Source organism: Mus pahari, unplaced genomic scaffold, assembly GCF_900095145.1.
Source record: "Mus pahari unplaced genomic scaffold, PAHARI_EIJ_v1.1 scaffold_12624_1, whole genome shotgun sequence".
NCBI lineage: Eukaryota > Metazoa > Chordata > Mammalia > Rodentia > Muridae > Mus > Mus pahari.
The window spans coordinates 5127-17477 of NW_018393458.1; the positions used below are offsets into that span (position 1 = coordinate 5127).

General features: G+C 44.9%; 2 long non-coding RNA genes across 2 annotated transcripts; both read left to right on the forward strand.

The window, feature by feature from the left end:
* Nucleotides 1-179: 179 nt before the first annotated feature.
* On the forward strand, nt 180-3480 carry LOC115063353. Its single transcript, XR_003843203.1, has 4 exons — nt 180-279; nt 1456-1585; nt 1712-1800; nt 2336-3480. It is a non-coding gene; the product is annotated as an uncharacterized LOC115063353 (long non-coding RNA).
* Nucleotides 3481-6410: 2930 nt separating this feature from the next.
* Nucleotides 6411-11527, forward strand: LOC115063354. Its single transcript, XR_003843204.1, has 3 exons — nt 6411-6554; nt 10253-10421; nt 11148-11527. It is a non-coding gene; the product is annotated as an uncharacterized LOC115063354 (long non-coding RNA).
* The last annotated feature ends 824 nt before the right edge of the window (nt 11528-12351 follow it).

Genomic DNA, 12351 nt, shown 5'->3' on the forward strand with positions numbered 1-12351 from the left:
AGAAGAAGAAGAAGAAGAAGAAGAAGAAGAAGAAGAAGAAGAAGAAGAAGAAGAAGAAGAAGAAGAAGAAGAAGAAGAAGGAGAAGAAGGAGGAGGAGAAGGAGAAGGTGAAGGAGAAGGAGAAGAAGCAGAAGCAGAAGCAGAAGCAGCAGCAGCAGCTCCTCCTCCCAACGGGTATCTCCTGGACATGGCCAAACAAAATATGATACAACTGGCCACACGCCTCATCTCATGGCTAGAGGTGGAAACCCAGTAGGAGGAAAAGGGTTCCAAGCAAAGGTAATGATTCAGAGACACATGTTCTCCCGTTCCCACTATTAGGAGCCCCACAAGAACACCCAGCTGCACAGCCATAAGGTATATGCAGAGGACCTAGCTCAGACCCACACAAGGTCCATGTTTATTGTTTCAGTCTCTGTGAGGCCCGGTGGGCCCCATCTAGTTGATTTTGTACCCTGTGTTTTCAAGGTTCCCAACCAATCTGGCTCCTACAGTCCTCTCTTCTCCTCTTTAATGGGTTCCCTGGCTCTGCTTAGCTTTTGGCTGTGGGTCTCTGCATCTGCTCACATCCATTGTTGGGTAACACCCCTCTGATGATTCGTGGATCTGTGAGTATAGCACAATATCATTACGGATCACTTCATTGCCTTTTTTGGACACTTTTTGGCAGTCATGATTGGTTCTATCCTGGGTTTCAGGCTGTCCTTCCTCTCATCCTGGCCATCTAGGCAGTGTCAGCAATGGGCTCCCTCTCCTGGCAGTGTGGGCCACAAGTTAGACCAATCATGGGTTGGCCACTTTTACAGGTTCTTGGCCACCATTGTTCTAGCAAGTCATGCAGATAGGACATTATAAGTCAACTGTTTTGTGGCTGGGTAAGTGTTCCAGTGCAAAGGCTAGAAGCCTTGCCTGGTTATAAATGATGGTTGCTACAGGCTCTGTATCTTCCATCACCAGGAGATTTTACAAGGGCTACGCTCATAGATTCCAAGGAGTTTGTACTGTATTAGATTTCTATATGTATCACCCCCAATTCCAGTTCTCTCTCTCTCACCATCTCCTACCAGCTTCACCCCCCTATTCCAGTTCCTTCAAAATAAAGGTATGAGTAATTATACAAAATAGATTACAATTTAAACACAAATTTATTGAATGTTCACTTTTGTTTGCAGGTCAAACATACTCTATGATCTATAACATAGGGAGTTACAGTGATTTCCATAGCTTTGCCACCCCAAATGCTATAGAGCATTAAATCCTGAGACCTACCTGGATCATCATTACAGGCTGGTAGTCAGCTTGGCTCGACGCCCACCCAAGGCCAGTTGCCTAAGACAGGATGGGTATGGTGGCCAGGGAGTCTGTGAAGGGGATCAGGCAGAGACCCAGGTTTCCAGGTTCCTAGGTTTGATCTTCTTCAGACCCTGAGTTGGCACCATTTCTTTTCCTACCTAGAACTGGACCATGAGATTTAACCTCCACACCACAAGCACTGGGGTAGAAGACTGCTGCCGGGTGAAGAAGACTCAAGACCTGCTCATTGAGCAGCTACGAATTTCTTCAAAAACCATGGTGCATGAGGAAGGTGGGTGCCACAAAGCTCCTCCTCCCTCTCTTTCCTTCCTGCTGGCATCCCAAATTCCATGCAATTTCCTCCTTACATTAGAGTTTATTCTTTTGGTTTTGGTGGTGGATTCCTGGGAAAATACAGATGGATGCACTGGCAGAGTCAGTACCATGAAATGAAAAGGGAAGCTAAACTCTCCAGTAGATGAATCTTCCTCATCTTGAAAGTGAAGGGTAAGGAAAGCTGCCTTATTGGAGTTTTTTTCAGACTGTGAGGGTGGGGACAGAGAGATGCAGTCAGGCCAACTTTCCTGCTCTTGGCAACACTGCCATCATGCGGAAAATGTTTCCTACCGACCCGCGCAGGCACACACACCTCCTCCCAGATCCTGCTTCTCCTCAGCCATTTGAGCAGAAAGGATCAGGGGAATTCATGAATGGTGAAGCTTGCCTTGCCCCGTTTACTGTATTTCTCTTCTTCTGTAGTCAGACTAGAATCACGGGACCCTTCAGAGTATTAACCCAGACCCTGGTGACTGAGGTCCAGGGACAGGAAGCAGAGGGGCGGGTTCCACCCCGCTCAGCTGGAGATGTTAATCTACCAGCTGCTGGCCTAGGGCAGCAGGGCGCCTCCTTCTCCAGGTTCTCATGAGAAAGCACTGAGGTCTGAGTTTCTGTTGGGGCCTGAGGAGAAGTCAAGGCAGCCCAGGTAGACGCCCACAGCTGCTCCTGCTGTCTGTAATCGGCCGCCATCTTCTGCCCTTGCTAGGACTCATGGGAAGGAGGACAGTGGCGGTATGAGTTTTGAAACCGTGTCCTCATGGTGGCAGTAAAGCTCCACACAAGAGCTGGTGAGTGCTTCTCCCCCGCCCTTCTTGTCTGAAAAAAGAGCAAAGATGGCTATCCAGAGTTCTGTCCAACTTTGAGTTGTTTCAACTGTATTTTATTTTATTTTTTGGTCATGTGTTCCATGTGAAGCCAATCTGAGGCCCTAGCTGGTGGGCGTCTTTTCCTTCTGTTACGTAGGGTGTTTCCTTTTTCGCTCTTTATAACTGTTGATTTTTATGCTTTCCAGATACTTAATGGTTTTCCTAAAATTTTTGTACGATTAATTTGTAGGTTTTACAGGATAAGGATATGCTTGGAGATTTAGAAGCAAAGGAGTATGCTGAGCCCTGGTCCTAGTGAACTACATAAGGCAGGCTGGCCTGGGCCTTTCCAGGAGGCTTCTGGTCCATGTTAGCAAACAAACACGTGGCAGTTGATAATTACATCACAAAGAGGATGTCCATGCTTCCCAGTTTTCTCCTCTCTGCCTACATCCTCCATGTTCACCCTTGGAGGGACAANTCAGTCCAAGGGAAGTATACCAGNTCTGAATGGAGAGTGTTCAGTGGAGAGTTACTTCNGAAAAACAGTAACACAGTCCTAGACATCCACCATCCTGGATGTCTCTGGATATTGGAACTTACTCCTGTCCTGTCTGCTAAGGAAAGCTGCCATAGTTTTTGGATTCTGTCCATTATTGGAGTTTTTTTCAGACAGTGAAGGCGGGGACAGAGAAGTGTAGTCAGGCCATCTTTGCTCTTCTTGGGCAACACTGCCATCATGCGGAAAATGTTTCCTACAGACCCGCACAGGCACACACACCTCCTCCATCCCGCTTCTCCTCAGCCATTTTAAAGCAGGGAGGATCAGGGGAATTCATGAATGGCGAAGCTTGCCGTTTTACTCTATTTCTCTCCTTCTGAAGGCAGACTAGAATCACGGGACCCTTCAGAGTATTAACCCAGACCCTGGTGACTGAGGTCCAGTACCAAGTGCACAGCTGTGCTGAGGTCCAGGGACAGGAAGCAGAGGGCGGGATCCACCCTGCTCAGCTGGCAATGTTAATCTACTAGCTGCTGGCCTAGGGCAGCAGGGCGCCTCCTTCTCCAGGTTCTCATGAGAAAGCACTGAGGTCTGAGTTTCTGTTGGGGCCTGAGGAGAAGTCAAGGCACCCCAGGTAGACACCCACAGCTGCTCCTGCTGTTTGTAATCGGCTGCCATTTTCTGCCATTGCTAGGATTCATGGGAAGGAGGACCATGGAGTGTCTTTCTTTTTATAAAACACAACAGTGGGTTGAAACTCCATCCCCAGGACAGCAGTAGAGTTCCAGGAAAGAATTTGTAAGAACTTTTCATTTCTTGTGCCCTCCCTCTCCTCAAACAAAAACAAAAACAAAGCCCTGTTCACTTATAGCAGGCTCCGTGGAAGATGGCTGGCTTCTGTTTCACTGACTTTGGAATAGTTTCATTAGTATTTTAATTTTTGTCTCCCCTTTCTGAAAATTTGCCTCCCAGAAGTCAATGCAGGAAGGAAGATGTTTGTTTGAGTACTTTGAAAGGTGGTTTTGTGTGTGTGTGTGTGTGTGTGTGTGTGTGAGTGAATCTACTTTTCCACATCAATTTATCAGTTGTCTAAGGGGCACACACATGCAGTTGCACAAACCAAACATTCAAAGAAGTTGAAATGCTCCCGAAGCTTCCTCTTCTCTAGATGGGACGTAACACAGTGACCCCCAAACTGGCCAATGTGTAGCTGGTGAGGACAGACTTTGGAACACTTGGTCCCTCATGAGATCTCTTCACCATGTCCCTCCCCTCTGTACCCATGGAGCTATGCAGAAGAGGAAGCAGTAAGATTGGAAGCCCAGAGGGAATGCTTCAGACCATAAAAGCAGTATCTTCCAGACACAACAAGATTGACACATTAGAACCCACTGAGTCTGGGCACCAACCTGCTTAGGGCCTACACAGGCTCAAGCTAGATGTCATTCTGGTACTGACAGTGGAAAGTGGACACAAATCCACAGTTAACCAAGATGCTTGCTTCAGTTGACACCCTTTGGCAAGGGAAGTTTCGTTTCCTTTGGTTGTTTGTTTGGGTATAAACACACTTAAGGATAGGCCTCATACCTTCCAGGTAATGACCATCTCAAAGCAAATGTAGTGGTAATTTTGTTGTTGTTGTTGTTGTTGTTGTTGTTGTTGTTGTTGTAGTTGTTGGTCTTATTGCTTCCTCTGGGCATATTCTTAAACTGTCTGCTATTTTGCTTGCAACTTACACTTTATGCTTTTGTCTTGTTAGGACTTTTCTGTGTGTGTGTCTGTGTGTGTGTCTGTGTGTGTGTGTGTGTGTGTGTGTGTCTGTGTGAGATTCTTATGTACTTTTGCTTCTGGTTTGTTTGGTGTGTGTGTGTGTGTGTGTGTCTGTGTGAGATTCTTATGTACTTTTGCTTCTGGTTTGTTTGTCCTTAGGATCCATGAGGAAATAAAGGGGAAAGCAAGAACACATTATTGTGTATGAAAAATTATTTTCAATTAGAAAAGATAAAAATACCTCATACAAAGAAATGTGTTTTCTTCCCATTTTTAACTGAGACCCGGAGAATGGGAAGGTGTCTTAGTAGAAATTCATCCATCTGCAGTGAGCACACGTTATAAAGTGGTGACTGATGCAAGCTGTGCCTGCTTTTTCTTAAGTGTGTAGGCAAAGGGCTGTCAACAATTCAACAGAGAGTAGGCCCTATAGCGGTGAGCTACAGGGTAGCATGTGAGGACTTTGGGTTTGTCGTCAGTGGGTACCTCTGTCTGTTTCCTTTGGGCCCAAACTTCACTCTTCATTCACACAGGGTTCACCTAAGTAGCTGGAGCAGATGATTTGATGAGATGTGAAATCCTTGGTGATAGATAGGAAACACAGCCACTTACTACATAGAGGGAACAGTTTGATCTATGCCAAAAGGTTCTTTGTGGGGGAAATGTAGGTTGAGGCCTCAGTTTGGTTTCATAGGGAACACCTGACCAAGAGCACAGCAGTGTGAGCTTGTCCTCTCAGACTGGGCCAAGTACAAGGCTGCCATGTATCTTACAGGTGGAGTGTTGGATTTTTTGGGGGGAGAGGGGGAACAATGAGGAGGGAGAAAAAGGCTTAGGAAATGGCCCTTTTATAAGTGTATAGAACAATCCTGCCCCCATGAGGAATCAGTTTCAATGTCGATAGCACCATTCCAGCTTCCTGCATTCTTCTTAGAGTAGGGGCTGGCCTGTAGAGGCCTGGAGAAGCTGGCCTGCCTTGACTTTCAATATGGCCCTAGGAGAACTCTTGGTGTCATAATTAACGGAATGGTTATGTTTACTGTTTGAATATTTTTATGCTGTTTTCAATAAGAATGTTTTAATTGTTCCTGACTGCATCAAAATGAATAGTAGTAGATACTATGAGATTGCTCATTTAATATGATCCCTTAATTTCTGTATTTTCTCTTTAAAAAAGAACTTCCTTATCTCCTGAGTCCATGCACAAAACATATTTAAAAGGATGAGTTCAGCGGTTAATGAAGACATAATCTTGAAGTCATGCAGTGAAAGTGATTGCTAGGGTGCGTGCGCTCAGCTACCGCTCCAGCACCTTGCCTGCCTGCTTCCGTGCTTCCACCACGCTGGACACCGATTTCCTACTGGAAACTGTTAAGAAGCCTCCAATTGGATGCTTCCTAGTGCCTCTTCACAAGAATAGCAAAGCAATAAGATAGAGTTACCTATCTGATTGGAATTTATAGGCAGTGCAATCTATTTGTCCCCCTTGGATTATGAGCCTTCAGAATTATTATTTATATTCTACTTCTATGATGGTAGTCGACTACCCACTGCACACACCAGGCCTGTTATTGTCTGTTAGGATGTGGCATATGGTGCCCAAGGAACAAGTGAATATGGCTGAGAACCAGGGTTCTGGTACCAAGATTTGCTCTACTGCAGACTCTGAGGTTCCATATAGCATTTTCCTTCTTTCTAGAACTAGATCCTGAGAGCAGAAGACAATCATATGTCCTGAGAACCCACTGAAGGTTGAACGCTGCTGGGTGGAGAAAGGCAGAAATGCAGAATTTCATCATTGCCTGGATGCTGCCTTCATCCAGAGAGAAGAAGCATAAGGAGTGGAGGTGCCTCCCTTCGCTTTCTCTTTCCTTCTTGCTTTGTTCGGGTTTTGGTCTTTTGTCCTTTGGAGTTCCAATTCAGGAGGAGATTTGGTTGGTTTGGCATAGATGTAAAATGAAAACAGAAGGGGACCTGCAGGAGTGGATCCCTTTCCTCACTTGGAAGGAGGGCAAGGCTGCCACCATTACTGGACTCTCCAATTGTAGTCTTTTTTTTTTTTTTTTTTTGATCAGAAAGGCGGGAGCAGAGCGCTGTGGGTTGGTTATTGTTTCTTCTCTAGAGCAACACTGCCATCGTGTGGAACATATTACATACATACCTGAATGCAGGTCTCTTCCTCCATGAGGTGCTAACAAATTAGTAAGGAAGGCTATGGCCTGAGAAGTATTAGATTTATTTATTTATTTTCTGTATGTCAGTACATTGTTGCTGTCTTCAGACACACGGTCAGAGGACATCCCATCCCCATTACAGATGATAGTGAGCTACCATGTGGTTTCTGGAAATTGAACTCAGGACCTCTGGAAGGACAGTCAGTGCTCTTAACCACTGAGCCATCTCTCTAGCTCGGTCTGAGAGGTATTAATTATCCATGCTTGGATTCTTTCCCCCTCTTCTTTTCCCTATAGAAAACATTTCATATGTACCCAGGCACAGAGCACTACATTAATGCTTCTAGACATTTTGAAGAAGTTGGAGTGTCCAGGGGATTCCTAAATGACCAAGCTTGTCCTATCTCAACTCCCTCTCTTTATAGTTTGGAGGTATGGCTATTTCAGAGTCTAAGTGTTAATCTTATTGACTGAGAGACAAGAGCTCCCATTAGGTGTCCTGTGGTCCAGGAACAGGAAGCAGAGGGGCGGAGTTTCACGCTGCTCAGCTTGCAGTATTAGTCTATTAGCTGTTGTCCTATGGTAGGAAGGCACTTTCTAGGTTCAGATGAGAAAGAACTACAGTCCTAGTTTCTGTTGGGGTCTGAGAAGCAAAGGAAACCCAAGTAGGCACCCACAGCTGCTCTTGCTGTCTGTAATCGGCCGCCATCTTCTGCCATTGCTAGGACTCATGGGAAGGAAGACAGTGGCGGTATGAATTTTGAAACTGCTTCCTCATGGTGGCAGTAGAGCTCCACACAAGAGCTGGTGCGTGCTTCTCCCCCGCCCTTCATGTCTGAAAAAACACCAAAGATGGCGGTCCTGAGTTCTGTCCAACTTTGAGTAGTTTCAACTGTATTTTATTTTATTTTTTGTCAAGTGTTCCATGTGAAGCCAGCCAATCTGAGGCCTACATCTAACAATGTGAAGGTGATTTGATTCATGAGAAAATATTAACAATGGGGTGGTTGTTGAGGCCAAAGTTTGGTTTTATGGAGAACACTAGACCAATATCATGATAGTTTGATTTTGTCCCTCCAATTGGACAATGTACAAGGCAGCCATATTTCTTGTGGGTGTTTTTTTTGTTTTGTTATGATTTTTTTTTTTTTTTTTTCAACAAGAAGGGTGGGAGAGGCCGGGCATGGTGGCACACACCTTTAATCCCAGCACTCCAGAGGCAAGCGGATTTCTGAGTTTGAGGCCAGCCTGGTCTACAAAGTGAGTTCCAGGACAGCCAGGCCGACACAGAGAAACCCTGTCTCAAAACAAACAAACAAACAAACAAACAAAGGGTGGGAGAGGACATTACAAAATGGTGCTTGTATAAGTGTGTAATACAATCCTGCCACCATGAGGGAACAGTTTCAAAACAGCACCATCCCAGCTTCCTGGCCTCTCCTTAGAGCAGTGATTCTCAACCTGTGCTTTGCAGACCAGATGTCCTGCATATCAAATATTTATATTATGATGTATAACAATGTCAAAATTACAGCTATGACATTGCAATGACAGTAATGTTATTGTTGTGGGTCAGCACAGCATGAGGAACTGTGGCAAGGGTCTTAATTAGCATTAGGAAGGTTGAGAACCACTGACCTGGATTAAGGTTGGTCTGTAGAGGCATGGAGAAGCTAGGGCTCGAGGTTGGCCTTCCTTAGCTTCCTCTAAGGCCCTAAGAGAGCCTACATGCTCTAGGTGTTAACAGTTATCAAAGAAGTATGTTTACTGTCTGGAATAGTCTATGCTGTTTTCCATCAGAGTCTTGGAGTTGCTCCTGAGTACATAAAAATAAGTAGTAGTAGATGCTTTAAGATTGACTGTTGGACTGCTTATTCAGTATAACCCCTCAATCTCCACAGTTTCTCTTTTAAAAAAAATCCTTTTTTATATTTTCAATCCATGCACAAAAATATATGAAACGATCAGTTCAGCAACTAATGAGAGGGTAACCTTGAGGCTGTGCTGCGAAAGTATCCCTGGGCTTGTGCTACGCATGAGGCCTTCTGTTTGCATCTATCTTAACATTTTATCAACAATAGAGGCAGCTGCAGTCCGGGCAGTAAAAGGTGGAGGCAGGCGATGAAAAGTTTAAAGTCATAATGGGCTACCATGGGTCTTTTAGACCCTATCTCATGAGACTAAGGAAAACATAACCTGCTAAAGAAGCAGTAGAATACAGTTTAAAGCTGTTGAAGTGGTTTGTTTGTTTTTTGTTTTTTATTTTTATTTTTGTTTTTTTTGAGACAGGGTTTCTCTGTGTAGCCCTGATGGTCCTGGAACTCACTCTGTAGACCAGGCTGGCCTCGAACTCAGAAATCTGCCTGCTTCTGCCTTCCAAGTGCTGGGATTAAAGGCATGCGCCACCACTGCCCGGCTTGAAGTGGGTTTTATTGCTTTTTTTGTCAATATGTGTACCTTGGTTATGAGGGGTGTATATAGAAATCCATTAGTCTATGACGATTATTGAGTTATGGAACCAATACCCCTTTTGGCCTTTGTGGCTACTTACTTGCACACACATGACATACATTCATATACATGAACATATACATATATATACACACACACACACACATAAGATAAATCTTCAAAGAATTCATGAGGCTATAAACCTGTATTCCGAATTTAAAAGTTTGTATTATATATGAATAGAAAATCACTAATGTATTAAATAATACATTGGTTTTTTTTTTTTGTTTGGTGTTTTTCTTCTTGGTTTCCAGGCTAACATATATTCACTAGAATATGCTAGCCTCAAAATAAGCTATAACAAACAGTTCCTTAGCCTTGGCCACTATATATAATAACCTCCAAACTTTAAAAAGAAAGACATGAAAATCCTTGTGCAGCATAATTAATTTCAATGCTCAGAGTGATTCATTATCTATAATGAGCTGTGAGTCTAGTCACTGGGTGAGTTGGAGTCAATGTGGAAATTTCATCAATGTTACCATTTAGTCTAACGAAAGTGCTTTCTGGATCCTGTCTATGGTGAATATCTTACATATCAATAAGGAAAAATAACTTCTGATGCCCAACTGAAAAAGAATGATGGAGACTTAATATCCACAGCGAAACCAGGGGAACCTGCTAGACTGTTGAATGCGCTCAAACACTGAAAATGCTTGGGCTTCTGCAACATTAATCTTCAGCAGGCCCAGATCCCTCCTTACAGGCCGTGGCCTGCTGTCCACACGTGGCCTATTACGTCTATCAAGATTGAGTATGAAGCCTAGGGAACAAGTGTATCTGGCTGACATCCTGGCTTCCTGGCCCACTTTGCTCTAATCCAGGTACTGACTTAGCTGGAGTTTTTGTTTCCTACCTAGAACTGGATGTTGAGACTTGCCCCCAAGATCCCAAGGTCCCCAGGTACTGTGAGCAACCACTGGAGCTAGAAGACTGCTGCCTGAAGACGAGAAGATGTGCAGGATTGTCATTGACTATACTGTCACTTGTGGTTCCCAGGTCTTAAGAGAGGATGCACAAGGAAGGGAGGTGGGTGCTTCAGACATATGTCAGTTCCCCCTGTCTGTCTGTCTTTTGCTGCTTGAGTCCTGGCACAGGTCCTTATCCAATAGATGTGGTAGCAATAGAATTAATTAATGGAAGCTGAACTGGCCCAGATCAGTTTTCTGCACACAAAAGGAAAACAGCAAAGAGAGCTTCGATTTATTTTAGTTTGCAAAGACAGGGGCAAAGAGCTTTAGTCAGGACACCTTTGATTCTGTGGGACAACACTGCCCTCATGAAGAAAATGTTTCCTACATAACCCTTCTCTCCCCCCCCCCCCCCCACACACACACACCTCAGCCTTAGTCCTGCTTCTCCTCAGCCATTTTGAAGCAGAAGGGATCAGGGGGATTCATGAAAGGCGAAGTTTGCCCATTTTACTGTATTTCTCTCCTGTACGCAGACTAGAATCAAGGGACCCTTCAGAGTATTAGCCCAGACCCTGGTGACTGAGGTCCAGTACCAAGTGCACAGCTGTGCTGAGGTCCAGGGACAGGAAGCAGAGGGCAGGATCCACCCCTCTCAGCTGGCAATGTTAATCTACTAGCTGCTGGCCTAGGGCAGCAGGGCGCCTCCCTCCCCAGGTTCTGATGAGAAAGCACTTCGGACTTAGTTTCTGTTGGGGCCTGAGGAGAAGTCAAGGCAGCCCAGCTAGGCACCCACAGCTGCTCCTGCTGTCTGTAATCGGCCGCCATCTTCCGCCATTGCTAGGACTCATGGGAAGGAGGACAGTGGCGGTATGAGTTTTGAAACCGTGTCCTCATGGTGGCAGTAGAGCTCCACACAAGAGCTTGTGTGTGCTTCTCCCCCGCCCTTTGTGTCTGAAAAAACACCAAAGATGGCGGTCCTGAGTTCTGGCCTACTTTGAGTAGTATCAAGTGTATTTTATTTTTACTGATGTGTGTTCCATGTGAAGCCAATCTGAGGCGTACTTCTACCCTAGGTCATAGGACTCTTTTCAGTTGTGTAAGACTTTTCCCATTTCTCTCTTTATAATTGTTTATTTTTACCCGTTCAAGATACTTAATGGTCTTAAAATTTGGTATAATTAATTTTGTGTGGGTTTTACCTGATAAAGATATGCTAGGAGATTTAGAAGCAAAGGTCTATGCTGAGTCCTGGTTCTTGTTAAGTACATGAGGCAGGCTGGCCTGGGCCTTTCCAGGAGGCTTCTGGTTCATGTTACTATGCCCAGCAGACAGGAGTAGGTTTAACTTTGGCTTAAATAACATCAGCAAGGAAACACTGAGCAGTTGATAATTATATCCAAAAGACATGTCCATGCTTCCTAGTTTTCTCCTCTCTGCCTACATCCTCCATGTTTACCCTTTGAAGGTCAAGTCAGTACAAGGGAAGTATACCAGGTCTGAATGGAGAGTGTTCAGTGGAGAGTTACTTCAGAAAAACAGTAACAAAGTCCTAGACATCCACCATCCTGGGTCTTTGTCTCTTGATATTTGTTATGGTATTTATTTTAGGCTTGAGGGTGGGAGACGAGTAGTCAAGGCCGGCCTTTGTGGCCATATGTGGTGTGCTTCTGCCATCCTGAAGGCAGAGGGACAGTGCAGAGCCATTACAACTTCATTCCCATGAGTCCTAGCAGTGGGGAAACAATGCCAGGTAGGATAGTTTGGGTTCCACACTGGGACCCAGTGACTTTCCTGTAGAGCACAAGAAGTATGGGTACCAGTAACGGCTTGGAGCTGAAAAGGAAGACCAAAGGGCCAACAGCCGAGCTGTAGGGACAAGCTGATAGAGAAAATAGTGGGCCAGGCCTTTGGTTCTTCCTATTTGGGGCATGNCTAGAAGAATCCTCAGGGAAGAAAATGCAGGCTCTTGGTGGAGAAGTATGTCTCCACCTCTTTGTAGCATGTGTAACATGCTACACATTTTAAGCTGTGTCTTCTTGCTAAGA